Genomic DNA, 11,101 nt, shown 5'->3' with positions numbered 1-11,101 from the left:
ATAAAAGCTATTAATTGTAGTATTCAACAAAATTCATTATGTACAAAGTGGTGCAATAAATAGAGTGATTGTCTTTCAGCATTTGAAGTGCACTTTGATTTTTTGATGGAACTTCACTCATGCATATTTTCCATATGATCACATGTTTCTGCTTTAAGGACATTGGCTTCCTCATACAGTCTAAAGGCATAGCATTTTTCTGAGTGAAATTCGTAAATAGAATTTGTGTGTGTATGAGCATGGCCTGTAGTAGACAGAGTTGTGTCTTGATTTCTTTGATATTGTGCAGGCACATTTTATGGGAAGAGGAAAAGTAAGTGCATTGTACTTTTATTGAGCAAATTCTGGCTTGAAATGTTGGTGGCATATTTAATGTAAGTCTTTTAACAACACATTTAAACATTGTCTGAATAATTTTAACTGTATTTTAGTGTAGTATTTAAGTGTTAAAAAAATGTCCTCTGTAGTGGACATTTGTAGTTATTTCCTCCACTTTGGAAGGAATGGCCCTGTGTACAAATCAGCGTGAAGTCCTTGTGTCTGGAGCAACACTAAATACCACTCCTGAAGAACTTAAGACATTCTTTGGAAATTCTATTTACATGGGCTGTCTAGGATATCCAAACATTCAAATGTATTGGGCCTCAAATACCAGAGTTCAAATTGTGGCAGAATCCATGACCAGAAATCGGTTTTACAAGCTGAGAAATTCCATTAAGATCGTCAACGACCTTGATGTTCCAGACGATGAAAAAAGAAGTGATCTCTTGTGGAGAATCAGGCCCCTCTTGACCAAAGTAAGGCAAGGATGTCTAAATCTGCCTAGAACAGGAAAATTGTGCATTGATGAGCAAATGGTTCCATTTACTGGTCGCTGCCCAGTGCGCCAGTATGTACCGGGCAAACCATACCCAACTGGACTGAAGGTGTTTGTCTTGGCTGCACCAAATGGTCTGGTCTTGGATTTTGTAGTCTACCAAGGCAAGACTACTTTCAGAGATACAGGAGGAAAAGGCATTGGAGAACAAGCTGTTCTTCATTTGGCAGAGTCTGTTCCCAAGGAACCCACCTGTTCTTTGACAGGTTCTTTACAACGGTCAACCTCCTCGACACCCTGATGACAAAAGGGCTGACAGGAACTGGAACCCTCATGAATAACAGGGTTCCAAAGGAGTGCAAGATCATAGGGGATAAGCCCTTCAAAAAGAAAGGAAGAGGGACATCAGAGATGGTAGTTAGACGAAACCCTCCTGAACTTGCTGTCATAAAGTGGTTGGACAACAAGCCAGTTGTCATGGCATCCTCTGCCTATGGCATTGAACCTCAGGACACACACAGAAGATGGTCCAAGAAAGACAAAAGGTTTGTCCAGGTGTCAAGGCCACTGGCAATTGCTGAGTACAACACCAACATGGGTGGTGTGGACTTGGTTGACCGAATGTTGAGTTTCTACAGGATGGCCTCGCACTCGGAAATGGACAGTGCGTGCAGTATTCCACTTTTTTGACTTGGCAATCACCAACTCGTGGCTTCAGTATAAGAGTGACTGCCAGTTTCTGGGGAAGAAACCACTGAAGTTCCTTGACTTCAAACTGCTCCTTGGTGAGGAGTTGATTACCCGGGCTCAAGCAGGAATCGCAAGTGACAGCGAAGATGACTACACTCCCCACGTCAAAAGTGGAAACGGCAGCCAAATGCAGCTCTGAGACACTATGGCGCCATCCATCTTCCAGAGGTGGTGGACGAAACACATGCATCAAGGTGTCGCAGATCTGGCTGCAAGAGCAAAACATATGTGATGTGCACGAAGTGCAAAGTATTCCTTTGTGTTTCCAAGAAGGGAATTGCTTTTGAAGTATCATACCAAATAAGCACAACAAAGCGGTAGGGAAAGGTCTTGCTGTTTCTACTCCTCTACAGGAAACAGCAGGTTTATAAAGTTAAGTAGGAGTCCTGTTTTCCAGTCTCAATTACACTCATATTTAAATATGTTCCGTTCTCCAGAAGGACATATATAAAACAGGACAGGGATCAGTCTTACATCATATTGTTAATGGACTCTCAATTATGCACGGCAGATGTATCATCTGTTGAGACTAGTTATGCTGCTTTTGAAATTGTGTCTCCAATGATGTGGATGGTGGTGTAGGCATTTTATTGTTTGTTGGGGAGGAAATTTAATTTGGTGACTGAACATGCTGCACTAAAGTGAGTCAGAAGTTGATGAGGCATTATTGTCTCAGTTCACGGAGTCCCCTTGTGAAATAAAGTGCTGGAATTACAATGATCTTTATGTGTCTCAGATTCCATTTTGATCTTTTTTCAAGATATAACTGGATGCAAATTATATGCAACATCCTCAGAAAGGAAGACCAGGAAGGTCAAAGAAGAACTAAGAGAAGTACCCCTTAACGACAAGGGGCCTCAGATGGATATTTAGGAAGAAGGCTCTGTTGAAGATGAAAAAAGCTTTCTGCCTTCGCCTGAGAGGCTGCGTCATGCAGAATATTTCGATCACAAAAGGACAAGAAGGGAAGACTGCTTTGTTGACTGCCTGTTATGCAAGTCCTCTGATAAGAGAAGCACCATTTTTATACATTTGTAACAAGCAAATGTAATAACCTGCATTCTAAAATACATTATTTACATTAATGTTTTTCACTTGTTTTCTGTTTAACTGTATTCATAATTGAGCTAAACTATTGCATTTTCTTTCATCATCTGATAGACATGGCTGATTAAGTGTAGCTCATCTCCCTGAAGTGACCTGGTTTGAGCGAGTGTTGGTGTGTGCTGCTGTAAGCCATGTAATTGACTGTCAGGATTTGCTGCAACTACTTGACAATTAGTAATGGAATGAATGGGTTTGGAAAATGAGGGAATGAATTAACCTCTTGGCATTAATACTGCACTGTAAACTATGTCAAATTTTTAATTTCAAACTATCAATGTACATTCTGTATATTTATCTGTACCAGTAAGTAAAAAATCAATATCCACAGATTTGCTGTTGGATTAATTGGAGAAGATTAAAATGTAAGGGAGAGTGATGAGTTGGACTGTGCTCTGTAATGGAGTTGAATCCTATATAAGGTTTAGTTTAAATAATTATGTTATGGCTAAAGATACATTATAGAGTTTAGTTTTGTTTCACAATCATACAAAACTACTTGACTTAAAGTATTTGGAAATAATATTTGTTCCATTTAGCTAAAGGTACAGACCATTAAAAACAAAAATCAAACCAGATCCTGAATATGATCAATTTTGTACTAAATAAACTCTACCTTTGCATGCAAATTATCAATCTAAATTTTACTTAAATAAAGCAAATAACAAATGCCTGAAGTAGTCTTATACTGCAAAAATGTACGAATGCTTCTTTCTTAATTACATTCCCACCATAGCATTTACTTGTGCAGCAGATATAATGTAAAATTAGAGGGTGCGAGAAGCAGGACAACTTTTGGACCATGACATGTCACATAGCCTTGTAGACCTGCCAGAACAAATTAACTTGGGCTTCACATTGTTTGTATTTTATACAGTTTGTTCCTCAAGCTCATGCCATGAAATAGGTCATAAACCAATTTGTGTTGACTCTAGGTACATTTTAAAGCTAAGACAATGAACTTACAATTGCTGCTTTCAAGGTTGTGTTCAAATACTTCCAATACAGGGCTTTATTGTTTTCTGAAACCCCATATTGATCTCTTTGGAAGAACGTGCAAATTCCATACTGATATATCTTAAGCCAGAAAAAAAAGAAAGGCACAGAGAGGCACTGCATTAATAGTAATAATTAAGCAAATGTAAAAATAATTATTTAGATATACATTTTCAGAAAGGTGCAGCCTGTTTTCATAGTGGTTAGCATTAATTCAAGATACTGAATCCAGCACCTGTTGACTGTTGCAAGGATACTGAACATTCTCTCAATATCTGTCTGGATTTTGTTCTTGATGTTTAGTTCCAAAGTTGTGTTTATTTTGTTTCGTGGCAATTCCTAATAAGCCTTGTGTATGGGTGTGCATTAGTTATGGACTGTCTCCTCTTGTGACTGACATTGCTGAGATTCACTCATTACCTCATGGTCCTTATTTAGGTAAGCAGAATGTATAATGTTATCATTGGCATTTTTGGCAGGAAAAATCTGGTGGGGCCAATCCATATTTTCGTATATGTATGCAGACTTCTCTAACATTTACATTAATTAACCTAACTGATATTGTCTACCTCTGTTTTCCTAATGCCTAGAGAGACACACTTTTTTACATCACAAAAATATCAATAAAACAGTGGGATGTGTGTGCGTTCATGTGATGCTTACTGGGGAATGGCTGCGCATTACCTGCTCTTTAAATCACACCTTATTGTTTAGCTTCTTCCACCTACTTTTTCTGTCCCTGTAACACTGACAATATACTGTAGTTAAACAGGATTTTAACTTACCCACTAACAATAATGCTTTCAGGAAAAAGAACTTCTTGTGAATTGTGAAAGAAAGCTTTATTGTTCAGAGTCACGGTGAGAAGAGTTTCAGAAAAGCAGACAATCAAATATACATGACAGCGTCAGGGCTCTTCTGAACCCCGTCTGTTGGGTGGGGTCCAGTTTTATACCCCTAGAATGCATGATTTAATATCATTATAAAATGTAACAGTCAACACATTTATTATACACAAACCTTTAGCCCCTTCAACACCCCTTGTGCAACTTGATTTCTTGGCTCCTTTTGTTATGGCGTTCAGATGTAAGCTAAGGGAAAACGTGATAAGGCAGACTCATGTGTGGAATGCTCAGACCTTGAGTCCTTTGCACAAACATTTTTCTGTTTGCTAAAACAAAGCATGCTGTTACTTGGTTTCGTAAAGCTTACTTCTCAGACATGAATTAGTACAAGGGAATGAAGAGAACATTCGTCTTCCACAGAATCAACAACCATTAGCCCAGTTACAATTCTTTTACAGCCAGACATGACTGCGTTATAGCGATTGATACTGACAAATTTTCCTTGATAATTACAAAGTTTAAGAACAAAATGACATTCATAAAGCCTTGTTAAACAGTTATTCAAAAAGATTTTCTTTGAATTAAGAGCCAACTAATGCTTTGAAAGCAGAGGAGAACAAACTCTCTAAATCCTTTGAACTCTTACTAGGACAACCAGAATGACACAACTTGAATATAACCTGCCTGCTTTTCAAAATAGCAGCTTTGCAGTTTAAAAGACAGCCAGGAGGGACAATTGTAGAATCCTGGGTATTCCATCAAATGCTGAGAAAGGTAATATGGTGCAGTATCTCGAGTCACATTGGTCATTCTAATTCCCACATCTTTACAATTTCATGTTTGAGGTCATGAGAACTTATCATATTTGCAATGAGGTGGGTTGATACTTCCTACTCATCTGTAAGATCCTCTTCTTTGCTGATTATGGTGCATTGGCATTAGAAGAATGAAGACATTGATTGTAAGGTGCCACATACCCATTCACCATATACTCTGGCCATTTCTTTGGATGTTTTAACTTTATTATTAACTAACATGCTGGCGATAAAATGTGTAAAGTGTAGGTTTTATCATGACTTTATATGGATGAAGTACCTAGTAAACAGAAGACAAATTCCTAACAGTGACCATTACCAAATTACATGATCCTCTAGGAAACATTATAAGAATTTCTCAATCATAAATTACAGTTGCTAGAAAATTCTTTTTCTTAATGGGCAAAAATAATATACCTTCAGACTTATAGGAAATATTCTGGAGTGGGTTCACTCCTCTAATTTCTTCAGAAACTTTGATATTGTTCAGACCATTGAATTCATCCATCCATTATCCAACCTGCTATATCCTAACTACAGGTTCACGGGGGCCTGCTGGAGCCAAGGCAGGGAAAAAAACCCCAGGCAGGGTGCCAGCCCACCGCAGGGCACACACACACATACTCACCTACCAAGCACACACAAGGGACAATTTAGGATTAATGAAACATTATTTCTTGTGGGGGGAAAAATGGCTGTGATTTTCTTTTAGCCTTTGAAGTTTGTAATTGTACAATATAATTTAAGGGTTTACCTTTAAGTTTACTAACCTAATCCTGCCCCTAGTTACTCTTGAGAATCCATTTCTATGTATTTAGTTACAGACCTGTCTTCATCTTAAGGATATAGTGTTATTGTGGTTATAGTAAAATGATTTTCAAAAGTGGCTGACATAATTGCTGAAAAATACTAAAATCACTAAAAATAAGCTAGAGCATGGCTATCAAACTTTTCAAAGTGGACTGTTTTATCAGTACTCGAAATACTCATAGATTGACACTAAGTGGAAGAAAGTGGTGGAACCCTGATTGGGTAAAATTAAATGGAAGTGCTGGGCAGTTGTGGGAGGCTTTTATTTTGGAAGGGCTTCAGGTGTGGTGCTGAGCACATATTCTGGACTGAAATAACATGCAGTCCATGTGATTTTTGTCTGAGAAAAAAAGAGTGGTGGGGTCATTATTGACTGTGCGGTGGTGCAGAAACCACAGTGAGTTTAAAAATAGAGAGTGAACAAGTTTGGTGAAGGCATGACCTAGGCCAGACACCGTGCAGAAGACCATAGGTAGAGGACTGAACTACAAATCAGATAAAAAAAATTCTGGATGATACTTCAGTAGCTAGGGCATTCTTCACTTTTGTAATTGTTAAGTAAACTGCTTTCTTCATCCACTTTCAAACACAATAACTGGGTCACTACAATATGTTGCATACAGTGCTCATTGAGTTTATTTTTTAAAGACACTTTTTAACATTCGTTTCCTGTATATCACAGCTATAGTACTAATATGAATAAGTAAAAAAAAAAGGTGAAAAGAATGTGCAACACTTTATAGTCATAAAGACCTTTAGTGTTTTAGAACAATGGCAATAATGATGTGACTTCACATGTGCTGCTGCTGTGTTCACTTTTTAAAGTTGCACAGGTGTCGCAGCCGGCTGTCCTTCCGCAGCTTACCTAACTGCTGCCGCTGCCCTCATGTGTTGTTTTTGTCTTTTCCACTGACTTGCATCTTCAGTTTTTTTAAACTTGGCTATCGCTAGTGGAAATGCTCCAGTGCTGTTTTCAGATGAAAATAAAGCAGTTTCTGTAGTTATCTGCACCAAAAAAACTCAATTTTAACAATTACTTTTAAATTTTTATTTTCAGAAATATGGTAAAATTAAATGATTAATTTAAAAAGAAATACTTAAACAAAGTGAGCAATGAGCAGCTATTGTTATCAAAAATATCTGTAGTGACAAATTCTATATTTGGTAATTACTGGTTATTATATAGGGTGGTCCAGATGTAATTATGCAATTTTTATTACGCTATAACTTATTAAGTTTATTACTGTACATAGAAAATCACCCGAAAAATCCCGGACCATCGAGAAGTGTGTGAACTGACGATATGAAGAATAGTCTTTGTACCAAACTGGAATCGTCCCCATATAAATCAAAGTCATCCAGATGATCTTAATCTGCATAATTAGATCTGGACCACCCTGTATATCTTTAAGAAATACCTACTAGTTTTATACTATGGTTAAGAAATTCACACAGTAGTAAAATAATTTTTATTTAATAAAAGCATTGTTTTTGAAATTGGTTTTTAATTTTGCATTATGCATTACAATATAAGCAATGTAACAGCACTAGCAGCAAATATAATTTTGTTAATACATACAGGTTCAAATATAAACACGCTTCTCAAGACAGTAGCAAAACTGCAGGAGGGGAAATATCATGTAGGGGGTCCTACATGAGAAACACTGGTATAAAGAAACTTCCTGCTGCATGGGAATTACCAGATATCTTTTTAAAAAATATGTGCATTTACATGGTTTCTTCTAATCTATAATACCTGATCGTGACCCTTAATTTGTGTCATGTATCTGCGATTTTCCTGCAGTGAAAAGGCCTGCAAGATTAATTTATTGTCAGGATACTATCCTAAATCAGATGTTTGGATAGTGAGAATTAAGCAGGACTCAGAGAAGTACAAAAATCTAATTTTAGAGATATTTTACTCATCGCTGAGTTTGCTCGCAATTTCACTCTGCTAGGAAAATGTCTTCCTTTGTCTTTCATCGTATTGAACTTCTTTTGACTTCATCATAGGTACCGAGTGTTACTGTTGTGATAGACGTCCAGGAACCCTGCCCCACCGGGACGCTTGAAGGAAGGAGGAACCGGGAGAGCGGCACTTCTCTTTCCTGGGCACCTGGACAGTCCTTGTTCCCTGGGGTACAGCGCTTCCGGGGCACCAGGAAGTGCTGACAGACCAGGGATGGTGTTCGCCCAGTGTGCTTCCAGGTGCAAGGGCAGCACTTCCGGCACACTGGGGAGTACTGCCGGAAGTTCATCATTAGGCACCTGGAGCACATCTGGGGCATATAAAAGGGGCTGCCTAACTCCATCCGGGGAGCCGGAGTCGGGTGGAAGAGGATGGAGCTTGTGAAGCAGAAGTGGAGGCGCCCTGAAGGACCAAGGACTGAGCAAATTGTAAATAGTATTTGTAAATAGAATAATAAAGTGTGTGTTGTGGACATTCTGGAGTCTTGTCTGTCTGTGGCCGGGCTAGCTCTTACACTGTGTATCTTTATAGACTATTCTGATTAGCCACTAGTTCAGGAAAGCTTGAAGAAGACTTAAAAACACTGCCAGGCAATTTACAGGTGTTATTGAGTTTCAGGCTGGGGAAAAGGTAGGACTTGCAATGTGAGCTATCCTTCAGAGAGTTCTGTCCTACAAGTTGGCACCAAATTACACTAGTCTCTTTCCAGAAACATGTGGGGCCAGTGTCCAATAGGTTTGCTCTCTTTTTCCATTCAAGGATACACCCTGTATTCTATGTTTCATGACTGTAATGTACACCTCCTTCTCCTCCTATTAATATAGATGGCTTAGGGGAATCTGAAGTTCACCACATTGTGGACTGTCGTCATAAAGAAGTGCAAGTGGAATATGTAGTACACTGCTGTGGTTATGGTCCAGAAGATCACTTGTGGGTCGGTTTTGATAAACTTACACACACTTGTGGCACATTTTCATTCATGTTTTAGTTTTGACCGAACTGGAGTTACAGTATGTTATGATAATCATAGATAATGTTTGTACATGTTTTTCTGCAAGTATTTTGCCCCCTTTTATGCATCTTGGTTATCTTGCTCACCACCAAATTAAATATCTAATTGTTAGGACACACTCCTGGCTAATTGGGGCATGCCACCAAAGGTTGCAGCGTTTGACCCCACTGATGCAACAAGTTAAAAGATCGCCTGCAAAGACCTTTCCTCCGGCAAGTTTAAAACAAATAAAATAAAATAAATCTCTGTAGTTGTTGTAAGTATTCTTTATTATAGATCTTATTTGGCTTGATTTTGATTTTTGTTTTGAAAAATAGGTTTAAAAGAAACACAGGGCAGAGTCTCAGATACAATCTTTTTTGCTGGTTTATTGACATTTAAAATAGTCACCTCCATTATTCTCAGTTTGCTACTTTGGGCAAACTATATAATACTGCTGATATAAAGTGTCAAGATCACACTGGGCCTCCATCCCTCATGTTTGTAGTGCCCAGAGACAAGGAGACCCTAATTTTGTGAGTTAGCTGTTGTTAATGCAGTCAACTGAGGCTGCCCCATTTAAGCCTCTAACTGCGGGGACATTAAGTTGCTCTCTTGCTGTTGACTTCCCTTCTTGTGAATTTCCTATGTTAAGAAAGTTTCAATATTGTATAATTCTTGGTTTGTTGTTCACTTTGTTGCAGGCCTTTAGATAAAAAATAGATTTTTTTTGGTTTCTTCATGGTCCCCCAACATTAGCTTAAAAGTGGAGTATTTATAACAGTAGAGTGTTGTACCGTGTTAGCCAAAGATTGATACAGGAGAAAGTAGGGTGACATGACACCTTTTATTGGCTAACTAAATAGATTACAAATGCAAGCTTTCGAGGCAGCTAAGGCCCCTTCATCAGGCAAGGTGAACAAAAAAACTGAAAAATACTCTAGCTTATATTGGGACAGCAAAGTGATTTTTTTTTCATCTTAACAACCTTTTTGTTCAAATGTTAACAAAATAAATACAACTGAGATGAATTAACCTTGAAAGAAGAGAACAATGAACTAACAAAATGTAGAGATAAGATAACCATCACTAGAGAAAGTCCTGTAAGGTGCATTGTCTGTAAGATAGACCTCTAATGTAGTCAGCTGGTCAATCAGTCTGTTAGTCCACATATCTGGTCATAAAACTCTTGTCTCTATTCAGATAATTTTGTAAAGTTTTGAATTTAAGTATAAGTTTGTATTCCCATTCTCTCCGCTCCTGTTGGGTCTTGAAATTACCCAGAAGCACAGTGACCCTCAGATCCTTTATGCTGTGGCCATTACTGTTAAAGTGTGCTGCCACCGGAAGATCAGTACTGTTCTAATTAATATGAAATCTATGCGAGTTCATTTGCTGGCGCAGTGTCTGACCAGTTTCTTCTACATACAGTCCAGTGTTGGGGCACCTTATGCACATGATTAGGTAGACCACATTAGCAGATTTGCATGTGAACAGACCCTTTGTTTTATGCTCCTGCTGGCAATGTGGTATAACTACCTGATCTGTGTTGTAGATATGTGCACAGGTGCCACACCTGTTCTGTTGGCAGGGAGCTGTGCCACTTGCTGCCGTGAAACACATAGAGCTTCGGACAATCAGTTGTTTGAGGTTTGGTGGTTGTCTGTATGCAAGGAGGGGAGGTTCTGGGAATATATCCTTCAGTTTATTGTCTTTCTGTACCATGGGTTGAAGCTCTTTCATAATTTTGCGAAGTGTTTCCAGAAGTGGATGATATGTTACAACTAGTTTACCCAGTTCTTGGTTTCTGCACCTATGTATTCCAGAAGGTTCTCTCTCGGTATAACCGTAGCTCTCCTGATTTGTAGGTCTGTTGATATGGGAGTGTATCCTTGTTTGATGAAGTCTGTCCTGAGTTTCTGCAGTTGTGTGTCCCGATCCACTGGGTCTGAGCAAATACGATTGTAACGTATTGGAGTTCCGTATATGCTTTGGGTGGAAACT

The sequence above is a fragment of the Polypterus senegalus genome, chromosome 1 (genome assembly GCF_016835505.1).
Source record: "Polypterus senegalus isolate Bchr_013 chromosome 1, ASM1683550v1, whole genome shotgun sequence".
NCBI classification, from domain to species: domain Eukaryota; kingdom Metazoa; phylum Chordata; class Cladistia; order Polypteriformes; family Polypteridae; genus Polypterus; species Polypterus senegalus.
Note: the sequence above shows the minus strand (reverse complement) of the source record.